Source organism: Tachypleus tridentatus, chromosome 7 (assembly GCF_004210375.1).
Source record: "Tachypleus tridentatus isolate NWPU-2018 chromosome 7, ASM421037v1, whole genome shotgun sequence".
Classification (NCBI taxonomy): domain Eukaryota; kingdom Metazoa; phylum Arthropoda; class Merostomata; order Xiphosura; family Limulidae; genus Tachypleus; species Tachypleus tridentatus.
The window spans coordinates 102,384,623-102,393,687 of NC_134831.1; the positions used below are offsets into that span (position 1 = coordinate 102,384,623).

Consider the following 9,065-nt stretch of genomic DNA (forward strand, 5'->3'; position numbering starts at 1 on the left):
CTACCAGATTTGTACCACATATAGCAGTGAAAACACAGTCCTAGACCTCCACCTTGTACCACAGAAACTAGTGAAAACACAGTTCTATACCTACCAGATTTGTACCACATATAGCAGTGAAAACACAGTCCTAGACCTCCACCTTGTACCACAGAAACTAGTGAAAACACAGTTCTATACCTACCAGATTTGTACCACATATAGTAGTAAAAACACAGTCCTAGACCTCCACCTTGTACCACAGAAACTAGTGAAAACACAGTTCTATACCTACCAGATTTGTACCACATATAGCAGTGAAAACACAGTCCTAGACCTCCACCTTGTACCACAGAAACTAGTGAAAACACAGTTCTATACCTTCCAGATTTGTACCACATATAGCAGTGAAAACACAGTCCTAGACCTCCACCTTGTACCACAGAAACTAGTGAAAACACAGTTCTATACCTTCCAGATTTGTACCACATATAGCAGTGAAAACACAGTCCTAGACCTCCACCTTGTACCACAGAAACTAGTGAAAACACAGTTCTATACCTTCCAGATTTGTTCCACATATAGCAGTGAAAACACAGTCCTAGACCTCCACCTTGTACCACAGAAACTAGTGAAAACACAGTTTTATACCTTCCAGATTTGTTCCACATATAGCAGTGAAAACACAGTCCTGGACCTCCACCTTGTACCACAGAAACTAGTGAAAACACAGTTCTATACCTACCAGATTTGTACCACATATAGCAGTAAAAACACAGTCCTAGACCTCCACCTTGTACCACAGAAACTAGTGAAAACACAGTTCTATACCTACCAGATTTGTACCACATATAGCAGTGAAAACACAGTCCTAGACCTCCACCTTGTACCACAGAAACTAGTGAAAACACAGTTCTATACCTACCAGATTTGTACCACATATAGTAGTAAAAACACAGTCCTAGACCTCCACCTTGTACCACAGAAACTAGTAAAAACACAGTTCTATACCTTCCAGATTTGTACCACATATAGCAGTGAAAACACAGTCCTACACCTCCACCTTGTACCACAGAAACTAGTGAAAACACAGTTCTATACCTTCCAGATTTGTTCCACATATAGTAATAAAACACAGTCCTAGACCTCCACCTTGTACCACAGAAACTAGTGAAAACACAGTTCTATACCTACCAGATTTGTACCACATATAGTAGTAAAACACACACAGTCCTAGACCAGTCCACCTTGTACCACAGAAACTAGTGAAAACACAGTTCTATACCTTCCAGATTTGTACCACATATAGCAGTGAAAACACAGTCCTAGACCTCCACCTTGTACCACAGAAACTAGTGAAAACACAGTTCTATACCTTCCAGATTTTTCCACATATAGCAGTGAAAACACAGTCCTAGACCTCCACCTTGTACCACAGAAACTAGTGAAAACACAGTTCTATACCTACCAGATTTGTACCACATATAGTAGTAAAAACACAGTTCTAGACCTCCACCTTGTACCACAGAAACTAGTGAAAACACAGTTCTATACCTACTAGATTTGTACCACATATAGTAGTAAAAACACAGTCCTAGACCTCCACCTTGTACCACAGAAACTAGTGAAAACACAGTTCTATACCTACTAGATTTGTACCACATATAGTAGTAAAAACACAGTCCTAGACCTCCACCTTGTACCACAGAAACTAGTGAAAACACAGTTCTATACCTACTAGAGTTGTACCACATATAGCAGTGAAAACACAGTTCTAGACCTCCACCTTGTACCACAGAAACTAGTGAAAACACAGTTCTATACTACCTACCAGATTTGTTCCACATATAGCAGTGAAAACAGTTCTAAGTCTACCATTATTGTATTGTATATCGTTCTGGACCTACCAGATTTATACTAGCGGGTAAGCCTTGTGCAAGCTTCATAGATGTCGTGTCGCTGGCAAAATCATAGTTTTAGAAATCGATATTATTCTATCAAAAAACAAAACAAAAAACATCACGTGAATAGCTTAGCCAAGTTTTCAGTAAACTTGATTTTGGTCCGAAACAAACCAAAAACAAAACATGTGTATATGCACTTCGTGAACTTTATTAGATATCTATAGCAACAAGCGAACCACATTGCAATGTCAAATATAGTTGTTGTTAGTAAAGATCTGTGATAGAATGGAATTGTAGGTTCGATATGTTGGCGTGAAAGGTGTAGCTGTTAAGAGATGGTTTAAAGGTCATATAGTTATAATTCGGGGTTCGATCCATGCAATGTACATAGTGTAAATAACCCATTTTTAAAGGGAATTTCTTTTGAATTAAAAATAAGTCTATATTATTGCAATATCTGGAACGACCAAACCTTCAACACTATTTTTTATTTGTTTGTATACAATAAATTTCAACCTCAGTATTGACAGACACAGAGCAAAAGTTTGGGGTGGTTTCAGTATACAGTGTAAAATTTACTTTTTATGGTTAATTTGTTCTGCAGTGTTTTTAACAAAGTTAGTTCGCTTACTTACTTTACTTAATAATGGTCTACTAATGGGCCTGACGTAAACCACAATAATCTTGCAACAAAATTACGGTTTTGGTTTTGTGGCCTAGAGTACGTTATAAAACGAACGATCAGGTTTAATCATTCGATTATAATAGCTGCTCACTGTCTGCCTTCCATCTAGTTTATCAGTTCAAAATTAGGGTTACTAGTACAGATATTCCTTGCGCCAATATTCAAGCTCTCTACTAATAGTACTTCTTAAGAGCTAATAAGAACCGTATAAGGACTGCATTTTGATCACATCTGGTTCAAGTGGTAGATGCTTCCGGTTCAGAGTATCAAAACTGGTTTTATGACGTACTAATGAGAAAAGCAAAAAGTAATTTCGTCTCAGTAGAGGAACGAACCACGAACGTCGACAAGAACGTCTGGGTAAAACTTCAAACAGACTTTTTTTCATTTTTAGCGCAGAAACTCTGCAGTTTGTGTTACACGAGTGCGATCACTCAACTTGCCACTAGAGGACGCATCGGGTTCGATATAAGTGTTTATTAATTAGTTATTGATGTCACTCATCCACCATTATATGACTTCATTTCACAACCTTTCACGAACAGAAAGGTGTAGAAAATTGCACGTCTGCGCTAATTTATACGTACACGTGCCTGTTTACATGTTCTAATTTATTACGCTTTTGGATTTTACAAGAACTACCAAAGGTCTGTATTAATTTATCGTGTATTATTCAGTTCATATGGGCTTTTAAACGTTTAAAAATACGCAACTTGAGTACATTTTTCTACGATATTAGGAATATCCGCTTCCTTAACGCGTGTATCATCTAAGTAAGGTGCAACTTTGTATATATTTTTCTTGTAACGTTAATTGTTTGTTTTTGAATTTTCCGCAAAGCCACACGAGGGCTATCTGCGCCAGCCGTCCCTAATTTTGCTAACTCTTGGGCTAAACTTTTACCAACGAATAGTTGGATTGACCGTCACATTAAACGCTCCCAGATCTAAAAAGGAAGAGCATGTTTAGTGCGACAGAGATTCGAACGTGCCACGCGCAGATGATGAATCGAACGCCTTAACTCACCTGGCTATACGGGCCGGATCTAAATACCTTTACCTAAGCCTTCTTTTGTATTCGACCCGTTATATTACAACACACGTTATCGTTAGGTGTCTCTGTATCTTCTCCCCTTACCCTAATATTTTCCGTTATTTTTTTCAGCAACTTCTTCGTGTTAATAGAAGTAAAATATTCTTTGCTTTAACAAACAGGAAGTTTATTTTAGCAGGAAACTCGGATTGAAACTCAATAAAAAACAAATAAACTAGGTTCTATAGGTGGGTTAAGAAAATAAAAATAACAGTTTATATAAGTTCTGATTTCTTAGACTTTATCACTGGGCTTTCTTCTGAAAATGTGTTAATTATTATAAGCATGATGTTAGAAAAACACGTAGGTTCAAGAAGTCTTGAGAGAAATGAAATAAAATTCCTATAACCCGCGCGCTTTCGAAAGGCGGACATTTCTTCTTCAAGGGTAAACTAATTGTCGTAAGATACTGTTTACACCATCGGCAAAACCCAAATAGGGTTGAGTTTAGACTACTGTATCTGGCGGACAGCTAATGTTATGATGCAGTTTACAAGCTGTTTTTTTACTGTTTCATTTTTTTTAAGATTTTGACATAATTAATTTTGCGCGTGCACAATTTAATGACGTCATGTACATTAACACTGAATGTGAATTGGAAATACTAAATACACAAAATACAACGTAATTTTCGTGCAAACCTACACAAGAGACATCTATTTATAGCCGTCCCTAATTCTGAAAAGATAGATTCGATGGAAGGAAAGTGGTGAATAACACTTGTCGCCAATTCCTTGGGTTATACTTGTCTGACAGAGTAAAGGGATCTCACTGTTACTTCTATGACACACTCACGACTTCGAAGTTTAGCGCGTTATAGAATTCAAGTTCAAATTTTGTTAATTTAATAAAACTTGCCATACTTCAGTCTCAAAGACGAACTGGTACTTCACTCTTCCGGAAATGTGACATTATAACTCGATAATCGGGTTGGTCCATTCTGGATCTGTGCTGAAGAATGTTTACTACAACAAAGGTTTGTCGAGAACTACACCGGTGAAAGACTTCGAGTTCCTTTAAAGTTATTTATTCATAAAAAATGTAAGTTATTATATCTGTAATTTATTTATGAATCCTCATTCTTTGTAGCATTTTCGACTTGTAGTTTCATATTTGTTTGTATTGTGTTCTAACCCAAACTGTTTGTTATTTTGAAACCAGTACGTTAGCTCCATTGTGCCTTTTTGTCCAGGATAAAAATATTTTTTTATCTTTTTTACTTAAACCAGCCTTTATAATTGTTTCACAGCAATGCTGGTATCTCATATGTTTGGTTTGTTTCGAATTTCGCGCAAAGTTACCCGATGGCTATTTGCGTTAACCGTCCCTAACTTAGTAGTGGAAGACTAGAGGGAAGGTAGCTGGTGATGACTGGCTGCCTTCCCTCTAGTCTCACACTGTTACTTTTTTACCAACGAATAGTGGGATTGACTGTCACACAATGACACCCCTACGGTTGAAAGGGACGAGCATGTTTGATGGGACAGAGATTCGAACCCGTGGCCTTTACACTGCGTTCGAGGACCATAAATACTTGATCATGCCCGGCCAGGTATTTCATAATTAAGAAGACAAATAGTTCGACCGTTAAATTACTATGTAGTTCAGTATTATCTGAGATAGTTCAGTTCTAAAACTAATAATCATGTGACCCACTTGTTTTATAAATATATATAAAACAAAAAAACAATTCTTCAGATTACGAAGACAAGTACAAACGTCACATATGTACAAAACAAAATGGAGGAAGAGTACAATGTATGACAGTAGAAGAGGTATCCGTGAAAGTAGAACCCATAAAGCGAGAGGGATAAATCACTTAACAGATGTAATCTCTATCAGAAACCTCTAAAATATTAAGAGCAGATATGGGCGTTCAAGCTCACACTGTCCTATATTTAAAACCCCAATGCGCCACCTGGTGGTTTATTTCTTTTCAACACACAGGAATACTCTACTTCTGTTCTTTCCCCAAATTTTATCCAAAATATTTTAGTTCCAGTTATACATAATGTGATGTTTAATGGGATATCCACCCTCGATCCAGGGCGATTCAATACATCTGATTGAACTGTGGTCATAATCATCATTGTCTGATGTGATTCATCATTTGTTCTAGTATTGTGATGTTTAGACGGTGATCATTTTGTCTTCTGTGCATCCTCAAATATATCCTCCTATAGTTCCTATAGTTATCGTGTGTTTTGTACTATACATTTGACTACGTAGATCTTTCTGACTTTGGTCTGTGTCACTTGCCATTATTGATGTGAGTGTGTGTAGAAAATATTTCATCATTTGTCTTCATACATGTTATGACTATTAGATTCTTCGTTTGGATTTGTATTTGCCTTTTAATTAGTTGTTTAAATTTGACAATGTTCTATGTTTCCTTTGGAGTACAACTGCAGCAGGTGATTTTACTTATTAATTTCGTAGAAAGTCGCGTAGATTTTATTTACAACGTATTGCAGAAAATATAAGAGGAAAGAATGAGCTCTTTCTATGATTTTCTGGCAGATGTTGGCCTCTGGAAGTCCATCATGGTTGTGGAACGCTGTAGGTCCTTGACAGATGAGTTATATGGGATGGGCTGACATCTGGAGGTCCATAATGGTTGTGTAGTGATGGTAGACCCTTGACAGATGAGTTATATGGGATGGGCTGACATCTGGAGGTCCATAGTGGTTCTGTAGTGATGGTAGGTCCTTGACAGATGAGTTATATGGGATGGGCTGACATCTGGAGATCCATAATGGTTGTGTAGTGATGGTAGACCCTTGCCAGATGAGTTGTACGGGACGGGCTGACATCTGAAGGTCCATAATGGTTGTGTTGTGATGGTAGACCCTTGACAGATGAGTTATATGGGATGGGCTAACATCTGGAGGTCCATAATGGTTGTGTGTTTTCTCATAGCAAAGCCACATCTGGCTATCTGTTGAGCTCACCGAGGGGAATCGAACCCCTAATTTTAGCGTTGTAAATCCAGACATACCGCTGTATTAGCGGGGGGGGGCAATATATATATATATATATTTGTTTCACTTAAAAAGCAGTTATGTACACGGTTTCTCAAGGTTCCACTTCGTAGGCTCGGCATAGCCAGGTGGTTAAGGCTCTCGACTCGTAATCTCGGGGTCGCAGGTTCGAATCCCCGTCACACCAAACATGCTCGTCCTTTCAGCCGTGGGGGCGTTAAAATCTTACGGTCAGTCCCACTATCCGTTGATAAAAGAGTAGCCCAATAGTTGGCGGTGGGTGGTGATGACTAGCTGCCTTCCCTCTAGTCTTATACTGCTAAGTTAGGGACAGCTAGCGCAGAGAGCCCTCATATAGCTTTACGCGAAATTGAAAACAAACCAAACAAAACAATCTTCTTCGTACTGCAGTTAGAAAAATTATTATTGCTGATGAACAGGACCTAGTCCCAAATATTGGGCTTCTTTTATTCGATCAAATGGTGGGATTTGACTGTTACTCTTAAAGTGCTGAGTACGTTTTAAAGGCAGGCGAACACGAATCACAAACCCTTGGTTTTACAGGATGGGCATGCTGGTCAGCATGTGATGTCCGTTCCTCGAGTTTAATGTATTTTTGAGTCATAACGCAGTACCTGCATTTCCAGTTCAGCTAACTATACAGAGTTAAACCTGTCTAAGACGGAATCGCACGGGACTGAGTAAACTTTTTAGCTGAAGCAAGTTTTCCGACTTAGACAGTGAACATGCATTTCCTTAATTATATATAATATTTGAGCGGAACGTTATACTTACTTGACTCAAGGGAAGTAAGACGTTTGTGAATAAAGTTATTATACTGTTTATGTTATATTCATTAGAATAAGAACAAAAATAGACATTTAAAATATACGCAAGTACATAAAATCTTAATAAAATTTATTTGAAGAAAATGTCCAATTTCAACAGTTTAGTTTTCTAATGGACTTTCTCATGCGGTTAAAAGAAAATGGCAATTTTACGGCCTTTTCATGAAGTTCATTTTCCCCATTTATTTTTGCATACAATTTGATAGAGTTAATATAACTTAACACTGGCGATGAAGTAGGAATTTCTATTTCCTCACTATGTTTTACATTTTGTTCATCTTCTGAATCTCTCACACTGTTACCATCTTGAGATTCTATTACAGATTTAAATCAGTTTGATCGGTTTCTGTTAAAACATTCCTTTCAACGTTCACAAAACTTTCCACATTCACAGAATCATCTGCATCAATCTTCTCAGAGATTGGATTTCACTAAAATCGTCATAACAAACAACTTCTCCACAATCTCCACCATTATCAAGAATAAATCCACAGTTTTGAAAGCACTTTATTACACATTCATCTTTTACACATTTGATTGAATGACTTAAAAATGCAATTCCATCTAACACGTCAGTTTTCATGGTCATTTCAGATGCTCTCTTACAGTCGTCCATGTTTGTAATAATATATTGAAGCATAAGTTTTCTATATTTCAATTTTATACACTGTATAATTCCATTATCTAGTGATTGTAGAACTGATGTTGTACATGAAGGTAGAAAGACTAAACGAACATGTGAAAGTTGAACTTTTGTGTAACAAGGTGCATTATCTGGGAAAAGTATAATATTCCTATTTTTTTGTTCCATTATTTTGTTTAATTTGTTGAAAACTTCCTCGAACGTAACATTTGTCATCCACACTTTATTATTCACTTTCCATTCCACAAGAAGTTGATTCTTCCTTAAAATTTTAAAACAGCGATGATTTTCACTGTTATCTATTACCCATGATTTCTCTAGATTTCCATCAGCAAATGTGACCAAAAGTACAGTGAATCGTTCTTTCGAATAGCGACCTCTGGAATAATAACAGCAGAAAAAAGAACCGAATATATACCAATATTTACTGTAACAAAATGTCCGACAATTTATTAACATTTAAAGAAATGATTAATTAAATAAGAAATTAATATTTAATCAAAAACATTTTTTCCGCCTAACTCAGGTTCTAATTCTACTTCTGTGGATAGATGAGGAAGGTGAAAGATAGTTTTCTGTCCGCGTAACGCAGGTTTCATCATATAGAGGGCGTTTTATAAGAGAAATCTTAAAATAATGCTGCAAAATGTTGAGATTTCCGGCTTGTACAGGTTTGACTTTATATGCACATACTATTGTTCTTCTAGATGATTCCTCTCTCTGTTATATTCAACGTTTTTCGTGACCTTCTTGTCTGAGAGACAATTCTAACACATCATCTTTATTTTTGATGTATCCCATAATAGTTAAATTATTGAAATAACAATACCATTATTAATTAACAACTTCTGTTATCCCACAAACATTATAATACCCAATAATAATTAAATTATTGAAATAACAATACCATTATTAATTAACCACTTCTGTTAT

General features: G+C 36.7%; 1 long non-coding RNA gene across 3 annotated transcripts in view; it reads left to right on the plus strand.

The window, feature by feature from the left end:
• The window catches only part of LOC143256312 (uncharacterized), a 604,741-nt gene that overhangs the window by 78,980 nt on the left and 516,696 nt on the right, over positions 1 to 9,065 (plus strand). The window lies entirely within an intron of this gene.